Source organism: Pseudorca crassidens, chromosome 8 (assembly GCF_039906515.1).
Source record: "Pseudorca crassidens isolate mPseCra1 chromosome 8, mPseCra1.hap1, whole genome shotgun sequence".
NCBI lineage: Eukaryota > Metazoa > Chordata > Mammalia > Artiodactyla > Delphinidae > Pseudorca > Pseudorca crassidens.
Window position 1 is genome coordinate 48782182 of NC_090303.1, and position 20739 is coordinate 48802920.

The window sequence follows — 20739 nt, forward strand, 5'->3', positions numbered from 1 at the left end:
GCTAGTAAAATAAAATACTCATTAAAAGAAAGACAATTAAAGACTGTATGTAACACGTCCAATTTATGGTTGACAAATACTGTTTAGAAATACAGATTATTAGTGCTTGGAAATCTCCTTAGAAATTATTTAATCCAACCCACTTATCTAACAGACCAGGAAACTTAGTGAATTTTATTTTTTGATAGGGAAGTTAGGGAAGTTTGATAGGAAGTACTAGAATGGTCAACTTGAGAAGCTGAAATTTTCCTTCTCAGCCTAGTTTAATTGGGGTGAGGTAAATGACCCCAGGGGGCCTATTTTGTGATCAAATCTACTGGAAATTTTTATAGTTACTTCAAGTATAAATCTGGAAATACTTTTATTAGTATCATTATTATTATTATGCCAGCAACTAATATTTATTAAGCACTTGCCATGTACAACATTCTGAGCTACATGCTTTTCACATATTGCCTCATGGAATCTTCCTAGCAACCCTTTGCAGGAGGTGCATTTTTTCCCTGATTTTACAGATGAAGAAATTTGTTTTTAGACTAATAACCATACCAAGCTAAGAAGCAATAGAACAGAGGTTTGAAAGCAGACAGCCTGGCTTCAAAATCTCTCACCACTGTGCTATTCTACGTCATTATTTTCCTAAAAAATTTTTTTCTGTACTTTGCTCTCTTTGGATATTTGAAAACTTGAAAGTAACAGAGAAATAATGTTGCATTTTGTTAATTTAAAAAATCTGTTCTCTGTGTGTTGCTCCTTTATGCCCTTTTTTATGGCACCCTGTGATCATATGGAACACATTTAAGAAAGGCAATACTCCTACAAGCTTACTCGGTGTCAGAAAAAAGCCACCCCTCAGTGAGGTTTCTGAAAGCACATTGCTCTGTAAACTCAGAGCTTATCTCTGCTCCTAACTTTCAGGAAGCAGAATTATAAGTAAAACTCATCCCTCACAACAATCTGCCCTGTGTGTTCATCAGTATTCCGCCCTGGAGAAGTTCTGGGTCACATCTCCCTTCAGGTCAGCACTTCTTTGCTCTGGAGTGAAATGCGGTGAATAAGAATGTCTTCCCAGAAGCTAATGCAGGGTCACTTCAGATGCTGGAGAATTTCCAGTAAGAAAGGGAATCAAAGGGTCAGGATGAAAATTTTATAGGCCAACTTGGAAGTAACCATGTCCTTTATTTTTTAATGTACTTGGACATTTACAATGAATCCCTGACCTCTTGCTACAACTAGATATACTGCGTAGTTTCCTTTTCTGAATAGGAGAGCCTTATTTTTATATTTGAATTGTGGCTTTGAGTGTAACTTTTCCAGGGACTACATAAAGTAGGATGATTTGACTACTTTTCTATTTTAGATTTTGTGATTCATTCAAGAAATTAGAGACCATAAACATAAATGCTTGGGAACTTAAAAAAATATTTTTTTTAATGTGAAAATGCAATGTATTAGTTTCCTAGAGCTGCCGTAACAAAGTACCGCAAACAACAGAAATTTGTTCACGGTTCTAGAGATTGGTAGTGAAATTACAGTGTTGATGAGAGTGGCTACTTCCGAGCGTTTTAAAGGAGAATCTGGTTCATGCCTGCCTCCTAGCTTCTGGTGATGTCCATCAATCCTTGGTGTTCCTTGGCTTGTAGATGCATCAGTCCAAGGACTGCCTCTATCTTCACATGGTTCTCTCTGTGTCTCTGTGTCTTCACATGGCTGCCTTCTTATGACACCAATCATACTGCATTAGGGACCCATCCTGCTCTACTCATCTTAACTAATTACAGCTGCAACAACCCTATAACCAAACAAGGTCACATGCTGAGTTGCAGGGGATTAGGCCTTCAACATATCTTCTTTTGGGGGGAAGGGAGGTGATACAATTCAACCCATAATATATAACATGCATTACATAATATACAAAAATATATATGTGCAGTTTAAAAAATATTGTAAAGCTATCACTGATGTAATCACATCCCAGGTCCAGAAATCAAACACTCCCTGACCCGGAAAAGCCCTCTACTGTCCAATCTATCCTTCCACCTCACAACTCCACCATCCTGCTGGAGGTAATATTATTCTGACTTTTATGATAATCATGTCCTTGAATTTCTTTATAGTTTAACCACCCTTGTATATACCTCTAAACAAGATAGTTTAGTTTCACTTATTTTCCAACTTTATATAAATGTAATAATCAACACATATTCTTTCATGACTTGCTTCTTTCACTCAACACTATGTGAAAATGATCTATGTTGCGATGTCTAGCTCTTGTTTGTTCATTTTATTGTGTTCTATCTCACAGTACAAGTAATACTACTACTGACAGACATTTACAGTTTCAGACTATTCCAAACACTGCTGCCATGAGTATTCTTGTACATTCTTGTACCCTGGTGCTCATGGGCAGGGTTCACGGGGTGCTATACCTATGAGTGGAATTGCTGGGTCATCGGGTGTGCTTATCTTCAGCGTCATTAGATGGTATCAAATAGGTGTTGTACCAGTCTACACTCCCATAAGCCATGTGTGAGGGTTCTTATCAACATTTGGTATTTTCATTCTATTTAATTTTAGTCAGTCAGATGGGTGCATAGTGATATCTCATTGTTTGAATATTTATTTCCCTAATTAACAATTAGGTTAGACATATTTTAATATTTTTATTAAACAAATATTGCTTTTTATTTACTATTATAAAGCATTTCCATATTTTTATATTATCATTTAAAATATCATTTTAAAATAATGACATAATATTCCATAGTGAGTTTACCCTCCTGATGAATGTGAAGACTTTTTTCCAAAGTTTTGATCTTATGACTAATGCTACAATTGATACGTTTTTGTGTAAATCTTTGGATTATTTCCTTAGCGTAAATTCCCCCAAAATAGAGTCATTAAGCTGAAATATCTGAGTTATTTTAAGGGTCTTTATGAATAATTGAGGAAAGTTATATTTATCTATATCTCTCTATATTTATATACATCTCTCATTGATGCATGAGTGCTATTTTACTCACCAGTATGTAGTTACACAATTTAAAAAATATGTTTGCTATTTGGAAGTAAAAAATGGTCTTTTTCTTTTCATTTGAATTGATTTGTTTATTAGAGTTTGAACACTTTGTAATTATTAACTAGTAGCATTTCTTCTTTAGTTATTGTCCAAATTTTTGTCCTTTTATACTCTGAAGCCTTTCTGCTTTGTTTACATTTATATGTGTCATTCATTAAAATAATATTTAAGCCTATGCTCTCATAATTGGTATACATTTTTTATCCAGTTTATTTTGATTTTTCTTTAATACAATAATGTAAACTTTATATGGTCAAATTCTCCCTTTGTTTTTTTGTTTTTGCTTTTGTTTTTGGTATTAGAATGTCCTACTCCTCTCAGAGGTTTCATAACTTATCCAGATTAATTATAATTGGATTTTTAATAGATTTTAAAAAATGTTTAACATTTAATTCATGTGGAACTTATTGTGGTGTACTTACCGATTTAGGAAGAATTGATATTCCTATAGCATAGAGTCTTTTCATGTAGGAACATGGTCTGTTTCTCTAAAAAGTATTCTTTACATTTCTGTAAATTATGCCCCCACAAAATTTGTAGCAATTTTCATTTTAGGGAAGATGGGTAAATTATTTCTGGGGTAAAGTAAATTTTAGTGAGAGAAGGCCCTTCATGAACCTTCTAATTTATGCAAGATGGACTCCAGAACTAGTCTGAAATGGTTGCAAATTAGATGGAGAAAAATTTTCATTTTCATTGCCTGATAAAGAACAAGAACTTTTCAGATTTAATCTGTGGGCAAAGGAGACAGAGATTTGGTTGCACTGAGAATATGATGAAAAGGGGACATAGGATAAGAATTGCACAGAAAGAGTGGATGCTGGCCACAGAAATGGTACTGTGATACTCCTGAAGCCAGGAATATAGGGACACAGTGCCAGTCAACATTCAATTTTTTCTGTTCTTCTGTACTGTATGATAGTATCCATTCATTACCCTCCAACAGAGAGAATCAATTTCATGAATCCTAGTTATGAGACCTCACATTTCCTTACTTCTCTTCCCCAATAAAATGAAACTGCTTCCAAGTGCCCATTTGTTGGCTTGGCTGATCTTCCGAGATCAGTCATCATGTGGCTCACTCTGCTGGGCTTTGCTACTCCCTACATCCTAAGAGTTGGCCCTCAGAGGCATCCTCTTCAAAGTATCCACATTCCCTCACAGTTCTGTCACGTCAAAAGCTACGTGAGAGTGGAGGCAGGTCTCTGTAGAAACTGTCACCTCTCCATCTTCCCAGACTCAGAGAATCCACATCTTTACTTCATCCCTAAGCCCGCCCTGTCTCCCTCCTTGTCCTAATGAACTTGATTTCTCACAGAGCCTGTGTATAAGTGGGGAGGTCAGTGGGAGATGGAGGATGAGCCCAGACCAGTGCTCTCAACCCTTTCAGGCATGCCTTTCCTATTCTGCGATGAAGTCGAGAAATAATATCATCTACCTTCATACATAATCTTTTAAAAATAAACCCAATGCCTAGCTAACATGTAAAGGCAGAATGAAAGTAGTTTCTAATAATTTTAGCTACATAGTTATGATTGCCACAAATAATATAAATTGCAATGATATAGTGTAAATTTTAATGTGTTATTGACTACACTAGATGACACAATGAAATGCTTATTTGCTTGAATCCATATGTAGACTCCTAGCAGCTACATCACTGAACTGACACAGGTGTTTTGTATTGTAATTCAAATACCACAGATGTCATTGCGGTAATGAATGGTATTCCAAAATGAGGAAATAAATTTTGGTCTGGTTTTGCCTTGATTTGCAGCATAGTTGCATTTCTGGAAATTTCCGTATTTATTTACAATTCAAAAGTATTTTGCGTTTATATGTAAAATGCAGTTAGGTTAGAAATCTACTGTGTTACTAAATCTAAATATCTGTTATTACATCAGCACTAAATCTAAGATTTTTTACAAATTATGAAAGAATTAAAAAAATACAGAAAATCTCAGAAAATATAACAGACATCTATATACCCATATTTGACAGATATTAATCTTTGACATATTCTCTTTGGTTTTCCAAGATAAAATTTTACAGGAAAAAACCAGCCCATTTCTCTTTTATTCCCTCCCTTTCTTTCTCCTCAGAGATAATTATTATTCTAAAGTTGACTTTGTCATTCCCTTTAAATTTTTGTTCTTTTATTACTCACATATGCATCCATAAGTAACTTATATACCATTATTTTGTGTTCTTAAAAACCATGTAAGTTGTACTCACTTTTGCAACCTGTTTTTACCAGCCACATTATGTTTTTGAGCAGAGAGATGATTTTTTCATTTCAACTGCTGAACAGTATTACATTGCATAATTAAACTACAGTTTAGCCATTCATCTACTAAAGACAGTTAAGTTGTTTTAGCTTTTTCATAATAACAAATACCTTTCATATCATGCAGGAGTTTCTTTAGAGAGAGAAACCGAATTAGTGGGTAGTAGTATACAAACATTTTCAATTACATTAAATTATACTCATCAGTGGTTGTGTCAATTCAAATGTCAATCGGTACAGTTTAAAGGTTCAGCATCATTTCCAACACTTTGTATTGCCACAATGTTTAATGTTTGCCAATTAGATGGTACGAAGTGATATTTTGATTTAATCTGCATTCCCCTGGTTATCAGTAGTGTTTTCTCATATGTCTATGGGGTCAACAAGATTTCCACTTGTATGAATTGCCTATTCATAGCCTCTGCCCATTTTTCATTGAATTGTTTGTGTTTTCCATATTTATTTTTTAGGATATAAACAAGATCTTTGTGGAGAAAATGCCTTTACTGAAGGCAAAGAACTTAAATGGAAAGTTCTGCTATGTTTGTGGATAGAAAGATTCAATAGTATAAGGATGGAAATTCTTCCTGAATTAACCTATAAATTCAATGTAATTCAAACATTTTTTACATAATTTTCAAAGAGTAAAGAACAAATCAATTTTGTAAAAAAAAAAGTAAAAGAATGAGAAGGAAAGAAGAATGATGAAGAAGGTGTACTTATCTTACCCGATATCCAAGCAAACTATAATTAACACCATTGGCGGGAATGTAAATTGGTTCAGACTTTATGGAAAACAGTATGGAGTTTCCTCAAAAAAGTAAAAATAGAACTACCATATGATCCAGTAATTCCACTCCTGGGTATATATGAAAATGAAGAAACTAATGAAAATGAAAACACTAATTTGAAAAGATAATGTGCTCCAATATTCATAGCAGCACTATTTACAATAGCCAAGACATGGAAACAACCTAAATGTCCAACAACAGATGAATGGATAAAGACGACATGGTACATATATACAATGGAATATTACTCAGCCAAAAAAAGGAACAAAATTGGGTCATTTGTAGAGATGTGGATAGACCCAGCATCTGTCATACAGAGTGAAGTAAGCCAGAAAGAGAAAAACAAATATCGTATATTAATGCATATATGTGGAATCTAGAAAAATGGTACAGATGAACCTATTTGCAGGGCAGGAATAGAGACGTAGACGTAGAGAATGGACATGTGGACACAGGGAGGGGGAAAGGGAGGGTGGGATGAATTGGGAGATTAGGATTGACATATATACACTACCATGTGTAAAATAGATAGCTAGTGGGAACCTGCTATAAAGCACAGGAAGCTTAGGTTGGTGCTCTGTGACGACCTAGATGGGTGGGATGGGGTGGGGGAGGGAGGTCCAAGAGGGAGGGGATACAGGTATACAGGCAGCTGATTGACTTCACTGTACAGCAGAAACTAACACAACATTTTAAAGCAATTATACTCCAATAAAAAAAAAGTTTGAATTATTATCCCTGAATGTTCAACTTTTGAATTGAGACTGACTTGTGAGACTTAAAGTGACTATGTAACTTTTTTGTACCTAAGAGTTACCAGAGAAGACACAGACCCACCTGAGTTTTCCTCCCACAGTAGGGGAGAAACTAGACCCTCTGAATAATTTAAAAAGACACTGGAAAACAAAAATAACATTGTTTTATGAATACATCCCATGATCCAGTTAATAGTCATGTGTCTAGTAAATTTTTTAGACAGGGCACCTTTTAGCATATTTTCTAAGAACTCAAATATTGGATACTATTTTTAATTGTCATCACACATTAAAAATAATATTCTTGGGTAATTTTCTCCAAAATATTCCATAAGTCCATTCTACTCTTTTTCTAATACTGAACATCATGGAGAAATGGGAGCCCACCAAGTTTTTTGTTCCTTTATAAGCAATCTACTTTTTGTTTGTTTTTGTTATAGTGTTAAGTGATAGTGTTAAGTGATAGTGTTAAGTTTCCTTCCTTCCTTTATTTATTGAGGTATAATTGATTTACTATATTAGTTTCAGGTATACAACAGTGATTCGATATTTCCATACATTACACACCATACAAAGTTATTATAAAATATTGACTATATTCCCTTTGGTAAACATTACATCTCTGTGACTATTTTATAACCGCTAGCTTGCACCTCTTAATTCCCTTCACCTATTTCACCCCTTCTCCCCTCCCTCCCCTGTGGTAACCAGGGGAGGTTCTCTGTATCTGTGAGTCTGTTTCTATTTTGTTATATTTGTTTGTTTTGTTTTTTAGATTCCACATGTAAGTGAAAGCATACAGTATTTGTCCTTCTCTGTCTGACTTATTTCACTAAGCATCTCTCTCTCTCTCTCTCTCTCTCTCTCTCTCACTTACACACACACACACACACAAACACACACACAATAGAATACTAGTCTGCCATAAAAAATAATGAAATCTTGCCATTTGTGAAAACATGAATGGACCTGGAGGGTATTATGCTTAGTAAAACAAGCAATCTACTTTATATTTATTCACCTATTTGTATACTTTTACTATTTTTATTGTTGAAAGTTGATGTCTTATCAAAGATATATCTAGGCTCAGTTTTTTTTTATTGATTTTACCAGGAACCAAACCTACCCATTTCATCTCCACATAATTATCTGTTTTCATACAGGAATTTTTTTCTTTATCCTGTTTTTAAGTTTTGGTCATATTCAAAAAGGAAACATTTCTTTATGTATTGAAAGCTATAAAATATTTTTTTGCTTAAAATTTTCATCACCCACTAACTATCAAGTTACAGTCATTGATAAGAAAGTCCCCCCCTCACAATTTTTTAAACCCCAATCCTCAAATGCATGAGTGAAAAAGTGGTAAATTACTCATGGCATTCTTTTTAACATTGCCTTTAAAAATTACACTTCTCAGGCTTCCCTGGTGGCGCTGTGGTTGGGAGTCCGCCTGCCGACACAGGGGGACACGGGTTCGTGCCCTGGTCCGGGAAGATCCCACATGCCGCGGAGCGGCTTGGCCCGTGAGCCATGGCCGCTGAACCTGCGCATCCGGAGCCTGTGCTCCGCAACGGGAGAGGCCACAACAGTGAGAGGCCCGCGTACCGCAAAAAAAAAAAAAAAAAAAAAAAAAAAAAATTACACTTTTCTTAGAAAACGTGCTAGAACAGGGCGAACAGTAGTTAGTCTCACTGATTATAGTGGCCTGCAATATGCATGAGAACAGAAGGAAACTTGGAGAAAACATTATCATGGGTTATAATAGTAAGGATTTGAGAAGGAATTTTCTTCAGTTTATTAACTTCAGGTAGAAATTTAGAATCCTCAGTAGCTACTTGTTTTGTCTGAAATTCCGTCATCTCCATCAGCTTGAACTTCACCTGCCTCAGTTCAAAATCATGTTTGCACAGGCTTTTGTGCAGTAAAATCACAGTTGTTCAGTGTTCTTTTATGAAAATATTAATAATGCCTGCTATTTTTCAAGCACTCACTAGGAGTTTTACATACGTCTCACTTATGATTAACAGTAAGCATTCTTTAGAAACATCTGTTATTCAAAGATTATACTTCTTTTTTCATATTCAGGACTTTTTTTTCCTGCAAGTTCTGCGATTGTTTCTCTTCTGCTTCTTTGTCAAGGATGCAATTTTGTGCAGTGTCAAGTTTGTTATTAACTGTCACCAAAGTAGCCTGCTTTGTCCTAGTTTCAATTTTGCCCTTTCAATCTACAATCTTTGGCAAATATATTTTCCTGTATCTTTCACAGTCTTATCTTAAATGAAATCTTAAAGGAAACACCATTTCCCCTAAGGCCCCATCCCTATATAATCACATTCTCCAAGGTCTGGAGTTGAGGACTACCTTCTTCTAGATCAACAGCGGTGCTTCTGAACCATTACTCTCTCAGCCTTGTGTACAACTCCTCATCAGTTAAGGTTTATGTCACCCAATGAAGTTACTCTTTATCCCTTTTCATCTGCGATCTCACAAATTCCCAGTCACTCTTCCATTTTCAACAAAGACATAGGTATCTGGCTCAGTCTTTATTTTATCTCTGTCCTGACATCACCCTGCAATACCGTTGCAGATGATGCATTCAACACATTTGCACTCACAATTCCTAAATCTTCTGGGGCAGATTGCATTACCGTTACCAAATATCTCATTGGTCCTTCTTGCAGTGGCTTCCCTGTTGAAGGTTCATACACCTCTACCCTGTTGAACTCAGTTTGAAATATGGGTTCTTGTTGCCCAGTTTCATCTCTATCCTTCCCTTAGTGAAGTTTTTCAACTCTTTCTTGATTGCCAATATATTCTAAATTTTCCTTAGGCTAGGATTTAATCAGGATAGACTAAATTATGGTGTTGTAACAACACTCAGATCTCAGTGGCTGAATGCAATAAAAGTTTATCTCTCACTCTCACACTGTCTACTGTCGTTCCAGAACCAATGTCCTCTATTTGACCTCTCAGAATCCAAGCTACCTTGATCTTCTGGCTTCACCATCTCTACCTGAGGTTTCCTCCAGTATCACAACATCATGGGGAGAAACAGGTTTTAAATATCCTATGGGGGCTTTACATTGCCTAAACCTGGAAGTGGCTCATTTCTTCTGTTCACACTACATTAGGCAGAAAGGATATATGATCCTGCTGAACTGCAAGGGGACTAGACTAGAAAGTCTTCCATGAGCCTGGAGGGGAAGAAAACTAGATATTGATGAGCACTACTTATTTCTACCGCAGCTGACTTGAGTTTCCGTGAGTAACAGTAAGACAAACAAACAACAGTTCTGACTGAGTCAACAGCGACGTTTACCTTCTCCCTTTCACGTTAGGGAAGAGGGGTCTCTCCTCCAGTTCAAGACAAATAACTCCATCTTTGCAACTGACCATCTTCCCAACAGTCAAATGTTGCTCCACAAATAATATCTCTTTACTCCATATCAAACAGCTCTCTCTCCATCAACTTTTTGTCCTCCTCTTATAAGCATATTTAAGTTTCTCCCAATCCTTTTCTCCTGTTTAACTACCTTCCAATTTCTTTTGATCTCTTTTTAGCCAGACTTCTTGAAAGTGTGGTCTCTGCTTCCTGCACCCACTTCCTTACTACCTATGATCCCCTTGGTCCAACACAACCTGCCTTCTGTCCTCACCACTACACTGCTCTGACAAAGGTCACCAGTGGCTTCCAATTGATCATTCCTATCTACAGTTTTCAATCTTCATCTTACTACACTCCTTTGCTGCATCCAATGGTGTTGACAACTCACTTCTTAAATTCTATTTTTTCAACTTCCCTGGGATGCTTTCTCCTCCCTCTCTGGCTATTCCTTCACTATATTTCTATGATTTCTCTTCTCCTCAATTCCTAAATTGTGTTGTTTCACTTGGGTATCATTCAGTTTCTGCACTTCTTACTGTATGTAACTTCCTTGAGCAGTCATAACTACTCTTTTCACTTTATTTATGAACAGATGGCTCTCAAAATTATACGAACAATCATATATATAACGGACTTGTATCTGGAATATATAACTTACATCTCAATAGTAAAAAGAGAAGTAACCCAATTTAAAAATGGGCAAAGTATATACACAGTCATCTGTACACAGAAGATATATAAATGGTCAATAACCACATGAAAACATGCTCAGTGTCATTAGCCATCAGGGAAATGCAAATCATAACCATAGCTTGGGGGCTTCCCTGGTGGCGCAGTGGTTGAGAATCTACCTGCTAATGCAGGGGACACGGGTTCGAGCTCTGGTCTGGGAGGATCCCACATGCCGCGGAGCAACTAGGCCCATGAGCCACAACTACTGAGCCTGCAGGTCTGGAGCCTGTGCTCCTCAATAAGAGAGGCCGTGATAGTGAGAGGCCCGCGCACCGCGATGAAGAGTGGCCCGCGCTTGCCACAACTAGAGAAAGCCCTCGCACAGAAACGAAGACCCAACACAGCCCAAAATAAATAAATAAATTTAAAAAAAATAAATAAATAAATACTCCTGTTCTCTGTTTAAACAAACAAACAAAAAAACATAGTTTGATACCACCTTATGCCCACCAGGATGGCTATGATCAAAAAAACAGATAGTATAAGGGGGAGGGGCAATATAAGAGTAGGGGAGTAAGAGGTACAAACTATTAGGTATAAAATAAGCTACAAGGATATATTGTACAGTATAGGGAATATAGCCAATATTTTATAATAACTATAAAAGAAGTATAACTTTAATAAACTGTGAATCACTGTATTATACACCTGTAACATATAATATTGTATATCAACTATACGTCAATGAAACAAGCAAAAAAGATAGTACCAAGTGTTCGCCAGGATGTGGAGAAATGGGAATTCTCATACACTGATGGTAGGAATGTAAAACGGTACAGCCACTTTGGAAAACAGTATGGCAGTTCCTCAAAAAGTTAAACACAGAGTTACCACATGACACTGCAATTGCATTCCTGGGTATTTACTCAAAGGAAATGAAAACAAATGTCCACACAAACATTTGTATGTAACTGTTCATAGCAGCATTATTCATAATAACCAAAACATGGAAACAATCCACATGTCCAGCAACTGGTAAATGGATGAACAAAATGTGGTATATAAATACAATGTAATATCATTCAGCAATAAAAAGGAACAAAGTACTAATACATTGTTTCATTTCATCACTTCAAAAATCATTGAAAACACTACGCTAAGTGAAAGAAGCCAGATATAGAAGACCACATATTGCATGATTCCATTTATATGAAAAGTCTAGAATAGGCAAGTTCATAGAAACAGAAAGTAAATTAGTGGTTGCCTAGGACTGAGGTGGCGGGGAATGCGAGTTGAAGGAAAATGGAGGGTGATTGCTAAGGTACAGTTTTCTTGTTGGGTGATGAAATGTTCTAAAACTGTGGTGGTGGTTGCATAATTCTGTGAAAATACTAAAAGCCACTGAATTGCACACTTTAAAATGGATAAATTTTACGTAAGCGAATTATACCACAATAAAGCTGCTAAAAAATATATGACCAGTCTTGGGCTGACCCCAGAGTTTCAGATCTATATCTACAACTGCATTCTGAACAAATTCAGTTGGAAGTCCATTGAGCGCTAAAACTTACCATGTCTTAAACTAAACTCTTTCCCTTCTTATTCCTGTTACTCGTGTAAGCTATATTTCAATAAATAGCAATGCTATGGCTCCAGCAAATCAAACTGAAAGTCAGAAATTCACCTTCCATTCCTCCTCCTTTCTCACTCCCCTGCCCCTTTTCATCAGTCACCAAGTGTTGACACTATAAATTCCTATCCTATTACTACTGCCTAGTTTGTACATTTGCATTTCCCCCATAGGCTACCACGTGCTCAGATTCATCTTCCATAATTCTGACAGTAATTTATTTATTTATTTATTTTGACAGTAATGTATTTAAAATGCATACCTGACCATATTGCTCTATCTCTTAAAATCCTGTAATGGCTTTCCATTTTCTATATGATACAGTCTAAGCTTTTTGCCATGAGAGATAAAGCCATTCAAAATCCAGCTCCTACCTCTCCAGCCTTCTATCCTGCTGTCCTTTGTCTCACACTTTGCTTTAATTACTGAGCATCCTGTAGTTCTGTGCAAACGCCTACGTGCCTTTGCTTATGTTGTTTCCTTGACCTGAAATGACTTGAATTTCTTCTTTGACTAATTAACTTTACTCCTCCTTCAAGGTCCTGTGCCATGTCTTCTAGAAAACCTTCCCTTACCCCCCGGCCGTGCTACTTGTCCCTCCTCTGTAAAAAATTTTATCTAGAGTGCTAAGGAAGAACAGGTTTGGGTGTCTTGTTCCTCGATTTAAGATCCTTGAGAACTGATGCAATTTTTATTTGTCTTTGTGTTCCTAGAGCTTGGTACGTTCATTCATTCAGCAAATATTTGTTGAGACACTACTATGTACCAGCTTCTGTTAGAGGCTCTGGGAAGACCATAGTAAATAAGACAGTGTCCCTGACTTCATGTACTTTACATGCTAGCGAAGAAGATAGACAAAAAATTAACTTATATATTTATGTGTATATATATATATATGATAAAATCATAGGTAGTGATATGTTGTGAAGAAAAATAAAGCTGGGTAAAGTGATGGAGAATGATGAGGGAAGAAGGTGAAGCTTTTCACGGAAAGGCTCTGACTTTCGTGCAGCAAAGAAGTAAGCCACCTGAAGATCATGAAGAAAAGCTTTCCCGGCAAAGGGAAAACAGCAAGGGAAAAGGCTCTGAGGTAGGTAAGAACAACCTTGATTTGTTCAGAAAATGCAAAGACCAGCATCAAAAGAGGTGAGTAACAGAGGGAGTGGTAGGAACTAGCATTGGTGAGGCAAGCAGGCACAGAAGGTCACAGGAAAGACTTTAACTTACATTCTAAATGTGGGAGGAAGCACTGGGGGGGGGTGAAATGATCTGATTCACCTTTTGTAAAGATTACTTACTCAAGCAGGCTGTGCAGAGGGTAGACTATAAAAAAGGAAAATGTAAAAGCAGGAAAATTACTGGAAGTCTGTTATTGTAGCCAAGAAGAAATAAGGTGCCTTGGGTTAAGGTGGTCCCATCGTGGGTGGTTTGAAGTGGAGATACCACTTCCAGTGGTCAGACCAGAGATACATTTTGATAGCATCAACAGGTCTTCTGGGATGTGAGGTGTGAGGGAAAGTGAGGCAACACAGATCCCTTCTAGGCTTTTGGCTTGAGTAACTGGCAGAACAGAGTTGCCATTTATTAAGACAGAGAGCATTAAGGTGGACTGGAAACACAGTTACAGTCTGGACATGGTCAGCTTGAGATGCTTATTCAATATCCAGTGGAGATGGATTATATATAGTCAGATAGGTGAGCTGACGTTCAGAGGAGCGGGTCAGGCTGGGAGATACAAACTTGGGAGTGAGCACCGTTTGAGGATATTTGAAGTTGTGAGACTAGATAAGATCACCAGGGCGAGTTTTGATGGGAAAAGCGTGTCTGACTGAGCCCTGGGCCCCCCAGCTTTTTAAACGTGGAAAGGAGAAACAAATCCAGGAAACAAGACTGAAGAAAGGGCAATGAAGGAGTAGAAAAACAGCCTGACTTTATAAATGGCCATTAAACCAAGCTATTTATCACAGAGTCTATTCTCATAACCAGTTTCTTCTTCTTTAACAGCTACCTGTATATTTTTTAAAACATACTGAAAACAGGAAGCAAATATCACAAACTATTTCCCTCTATCTCCTGAAGCGAAATCTTTTTCATATCAAAGCTTATCAGCCAACTCCTCCGATTATTGCTTCTCATCCCTTGGGATGCAGACTTCTTTTCATAGAGCCCATGTTTATTTATTCTTCTGTTTATTTTTAATTTACTCAGCCTTAAGGAAAAGACACCTTTCTAGACGTGAACAATCCACATGCAGGCACTGAGCTCAGTCACCTTATTTTTATTTTGTTTTTTACCTTTTTGATTCCAAGAAAAACATTGATTAAAATTTAGCAAAGTAACCATAGATAAGACTGAATAACTCAGAATTTGGAAAACATACTATTATCATATTATTTTGCTCTCATCTTGTTGTGCTCATGAAATCAGACCATATCTTGTGACTGGGATAGTGTTTTCACCGAAGGAAATGAATGCTGCTATTGTCATTCAACTGACAAAGAGGTTAATCTTGGGGAAGACTGTTGAGCTTTTGCGGGTTTCTTTTTTTTTTTTAAAAGGAGAAAGTGAACGATGACTTCTTCCTCTGTCCAAGGACAAAATTCTGTTTGCTCTGGCCTCAGAACAAGGGGAGGCCTGGATCAGCCTCAGGGGTGGAGGTGAATGGCCCTGGCTACATGGAGGCAGGACTGGAATGAGAAAGGGAGATGGTGATGTATTGATGGGAGTGGTACTCCCACTTCCGAGGCAGAATAAGGTGGGGGGGCGGGGGCAGCAAGTGGTGGGTTAGGTTAGCAGAAACCAACTGCATGAGAAAGAATTAGTCAAGAACAATGGGCCTTCCCTTTGCGGTGGCTGCAGGGCAACAAAGCACTGGTGATGAAGCCCTCTTTGGAGCAGCCAGCATACTGGACCATGAGTGAGGATTCCCTTAGTCCAGAGGGAACACCTTTCCACATCCAGTGGCTTACAGAAAGAACAATTGCTTGAACAGAGGTAAGTCACTGCTGGGGAGTCGTACCAGGAGAGGGTATTCAAGGGAGAGACTTCCTGCTAATACAGTCTGTAATGGATTAGAGTTGTTTTACCCTGGAGTACATATGTGTGATATTGTCTGTATCCAAGCTGGTGAAACTAGAGGTATGACTACATAAAGGTTTGGAACAGCCCCTGGGGTTGATGGATGGGGGAAATTATTGCCCCGAGCTCGCTTTGCATTTCTGCCTTTATCTCTGCTTAGGTTTCTTAGAGGCCATGTCCCCTTCAAACTTTGGATGGAATTAAGCAGAGGGCTTCAATCTTTCTGTTTCTTGCAGGAAAGCAGTTGCAGAATTATCTCTTCCTGAGTTGTCAGGGTAACGTTCCTTCCCTGTGGGGCAGTGTATTTTTCAAAGACCCCCAGTTGGACTTCTTGTTACCATCTTCACACTTGAGAGCTCTGTAAGACAGGTAGTGACTAATCATCTGAGAATACAAGCTCTTCTCTAATTCCTGACATGTTACATGCTGTGAGTTGTATTCTCAATGGATATAGACTGATGAAGAAGTTAAGGGGAGGAGGAATTTGTGAAGCCAGATAGTGAACTTTAGAGTCAACTTCTTTCCCTAACTCTTGGGGGGCCACCTATCCTATTTTGTTTAAGAAGGTATACTATGTAGCATCTCCACAAAAATGTATATCCCAATCCAGTCCCTCTGATGATGTAATTAGTAGAAATTTCATTCATTCTTTGGTTTATAGTTTGCTGATATATTTAATTTACATACCTGTGGCTAAATGGTTTTTTGTTGTTTGTTTTTCTGATAAAAATCTCGATTTATTTTACAATCATAGCCCATGAAAGGAAGACAATAGATGTATTTTTCCTAACTCCAAGAGAATCTGAAGAGTCCTTTATACTTGTTGAATTAATTACAATAAGATCAGTTATAGTTTGATGAGTTAATTCAAATTGAACTTCCTGTAACAAACAATGAGGAAATAAAATTTCTCAAAGCAAACAAGTAAAGCAAGCAGCATTGTCTCAAAATTAAGGATAATATAACAATAAACTATTGTAGTTAAAAATCAAGATGTAACTGGTGGGGACTTCTCTGGTGGTCCAGTGGTTAAGACTTCACCTTCCAATGCAGGGGGTATGGGTTCAATCCCTGGTCGGGGAGCTAAGATTCCCACATGGCTCACGGCCAAAAAATCAAGACATTAGAAAAAAAAAAAAACAGGGCTTCCCTGGTGGCGCAGTGGTTGGGAGTCCGCCTGCCGATGCAGGGGACACGGGTTCGTGCCCTGGTCTGGGAAGATCCCACATGCCGCGGAGCGGCTGGGCCCGTGAGCCATGGCCACTGAGCCTGCGCGTCCGGAGCCTGTGCTCCGCAACGGGAGAGGCCACAGCAGTGAGAGGCCCGCATACCGCAAAAAAAAAAAAAAAAAAACACAGAAGCAATATTGTAACAAATTCAGTAGAGACTTTAAAAATGGTCCACATCAAAAAGAAATCTTTAAAAAAAATGATGTAATTGGTGAACTTTTCTTTTAACATCTTTATTGGAGTATAATTGCTTTAAAATGGTGTTAGTTTCTTCTTTATAACAAAGTGAATCAGCTATACATATACATATATCCCCATATCTCCTCCCTCTTGTGTCTCCCTCCCACCCTCTCTATCCCACCCCTCTAGGTGGTCACAAAGCACCGAGCTGATCTCCCTGTGCTATGCGGCTGCTTCCCACTAGCTATCTATTTTACATTTGGTAGTGTATATATGTCCATGCCACTCTCTGTTTTTTTTTTTTTTAACTTTATATTTTTGTAGATAGTCACCAGTAAGCAGGGATTAGGTGTATCAGCTCAGGTGTGTGTTAGCTCATAAGAACCCTGCTGTGTCAAACAAGTAATAACATTGGTGATACAGTAGTACCAGTCATCAACCAGGATGCCCAGGGTGAGGAGGGGAAAAAATGAAGTGAGATGGGGTTGGGACATCTGGATTGAGAGAGGTGTAAGGACCTGGAGTCACTATGTCAATGAAGATCTGGTAAGGTGTAAGTGAGGGGGTGACGGCTGAAAAGATAGGAAGTGAAAATAATGGAGCAATGTCAAGAGCCAGGATGCGATAATGTGAGTGGATGGCTGAATCGGAATGGGATGAAGGTTGTTAGCGTTGAGGAGGTCCAGGAGCTGTGGCTGAGTTTGGGTTGGTAATCTATGTCAGAATTGGAATCCACCCCTGATGATGGAACTAGGGAAATGCACCAAAACTGCGGGACAGATGACCAAGTCCTCAATAGGAAATGACTAGCATTACAGTTGATGGCAATCCTTATAATGGGTAGAAGGTGAATGTATTAGTTCCTGATTGCTACAGTAACAAATTATCACAAATTTAGTGGCCTAAAACAACACAAATTTATTATCTATGGCTCTGTATGTCAGAAATCTAACGTAGGTCTTAGTGGGTATGATGGTTAATTTTATGTGACAACTTGGTTGGGCCACAGTGCTCAGATATTTGATCAAACATTATTCTGGATGTTTCTGTGAAGGTGTTTTTTGGGTGAGATTAACATGTAGATCAGTAGACTTTGAGTAAAGCAGGTTACTCTCCACAATGTAGGTGGGCCTCATCCAATCAGCAGAAGGCTTAAGAGGAAGGACTGCAATCCCTAAAGAAGAAGGAATTCTGCTCCAGACTGTCTTTGTCTCAAACTGCAACTTTCCTGTACCTCTGCAATCTCATGAGCCAATTCCTTAAAACAAATCTCTCCTCCCCCTCTCTCTCTCTGTTGGTTCAGTTTTTTGGAAAACCAATAAAAGTGTGCAAAGATCAGGAGTCATTGTGGTACTCTGTAGGAGAATCTGTTTTCTTGGGTTTTCCAGCTTCTAGAGCCCACCCACATTCCAGCAATGGTGGGTATAATCTTTTTCACATGAAATCTTTCTGACCTTCCTACCATAGTCACATTTCCTCAGACCACAGCCAAAAAAGATTCTCCAGTTTTAAGGAGATGGGCTGACTCAGACAGTCCAATACCATCTCCCCACCTCAAGGTTTTTAATTTAATCACATCTTCAAAATCCCTTTTGCCATATAAGGTAACATATTTATAGATTCCAGGGATTAGCATGTGGACCTCTTTGGAGGGTCATTATTCTGCCTACTGTAGTGAAATAGGATTTGCCCTCAGATGGGAAACTAGAGGGAAGACTGATGGACACAAGGTTAAGTGCAATGCCTGACGCACCAAATGTGAGTTCCCCTTCTAGCTACAGACCCCAATCTCATTCTTCTAAGCCATTATTTGCCAAAGCCTGTGCTGTGGCATATTAGTACTGTAATATTCATTAAAAATAAAAGCACTGTAGTTAAATAAATTTGTAAAATTTGTGTCCCTTGGTGTAGTCACAATTCACATTAGCATATGAAGGATTCTGAAAAGTCCTATGGTGAGGAAGTCTGTCTAATTTAACATGCATTTTCCCAAACTTATTTGACCTAGAATCAGCTTGGATTATTATCAATATCCCCATTTGGTAAATGAGGGCTGAGATTCAAAGAGGTTAAATCTTGCCCTCCCTCGCGTAGGTAGTGAATGGGGAAGGGGGTCAGAATTTGAACCCAGGTGATCTTACGCAAGAACCTACACTCTGAAGACTATACTTGAGTTCATATTTTCATATCAAGTCATATTTGAGCTCCTTGGCTTGAATACCACCTCTGGTCTAATGGGCTGTGGTGGGGAAGGATCCAGTGCTACAGAACTTAACAGCTTAAGCCTTCCCTTCATCAGGGGCTGTGAACAAGGCAGTTCTAGAAGGAGCTGAGGAAGCAGCTGGTTCATTGACTGACATGTCCAGCCTACAGCGGAGACAGATTCACAGAACAGGGCAACTGGGCAGTCTCAAGATTAAGTTACATACTGGCAGGATTCTGAGTAGCAAAGGAGAGGCAGCCCCACCTAGTGGAAAAAGCAGGTGCTCTGCATTGAGGTCAACCTGCATTCAAAACCTGGTCTTACTGTTAAGCAACTCGCCTAAAGCTCAGTGCTTTAACCTGAAAATGGAAATAACAGTATTGCTCTCATAGGACAGTTGTGAGGATTAAATGAGAATATGATAAAATGCCAGGCATGCAACAGAAATGCCATATCCAGTTGTTGTTACTATTATTATTAAGCTCAAGCGGACCTTTCCCCAGGGCTCTTATTCAGTCTTTTCCTCCCGCCCCAACCCAGGTTAATTCAACTCTGCTTGCAAGAAGTGGATTTACTTCCTGCCTTTACCACTTGGTTCTTTGCTTGGCATGGCCCTCTTAACTGAAGAGAGTTTCAGAGGGCTGCCGGTACTTCTAAGGCACAAGGAACCAAGGCAAAGGATGCTCTAGGGGCCTCCCCACAAGTATTCAGCCCTCAGTGGCTCTCAGTGGGGGTTGGCTAATACCTCTTCTGACTGCCAGGGAGATGTTTTATCTCAGAAAAGAGGGGATCCACTTTATTCTCTTCCCATTAGCTTTCTAATTAGTAGAAACTTTTTCAGGAAGCTGGCGTATGCTAGAATCTTAGCCTCCAGTTCTGATGCTTTTGCCACTTCCTGTATTTGGGTGTTTTCTTCGTTAATTTAATAGAAAACTGAGATGGAAGCCCCAGGCTCTTGTTTGATTTAACCATTTTACCTCCAAATCGGCCTTGGGAGTCTCCTATTAAAATTGTTTAGATTATCTTCCATAAATTATTACTTATGGAGATTACAAAGAAAACACTTACGTTTCTGTTTATAAAGCTGATATCTTTTGCTAAATGGTGTTTAAACTGTTCAGAAGATAATAAGATCCAGCTTCCTCTAAGTAAGAACAAATTAGAGAAGTGATGATAGAAAAAAAATAAAGCAGTGCAAGCCCAAGGAAATTTCATCCTTCAATTTCTGGTTTCAGATGCTGCTAGTTATAAAACAAAGATAAAATATCCAGACGGAAAACTTACAACTCAGGTCACATATGGCCTTTGATAGGAGAATTTAAAGTAGAGAGAGCCAGTCGGAGAAGGAAACCTATAATACTAATGGGAGAGAGGGCTGGAATTAACACTTTCCTGCTGAAGAAACACTTGGGAATTGTCTGGGGCAGCAGTAAGCAGCCCAAATTTAAGA

General features: G+C 38.2%; 1 protein-coding gene across 5 annotated transcripts in view; it reads right to left on the reverse strand.

The window, feature by feature from the left end:
• The window catches only part of ASB4 (ankyrin repeat and SOCS box containing 4), a 121755-nt gene that overhangs the window by 20280 nt on the left and 80736 nt on the right, over nt 1-20739 (reverse strand). The window lies entirely within an intron of this gene.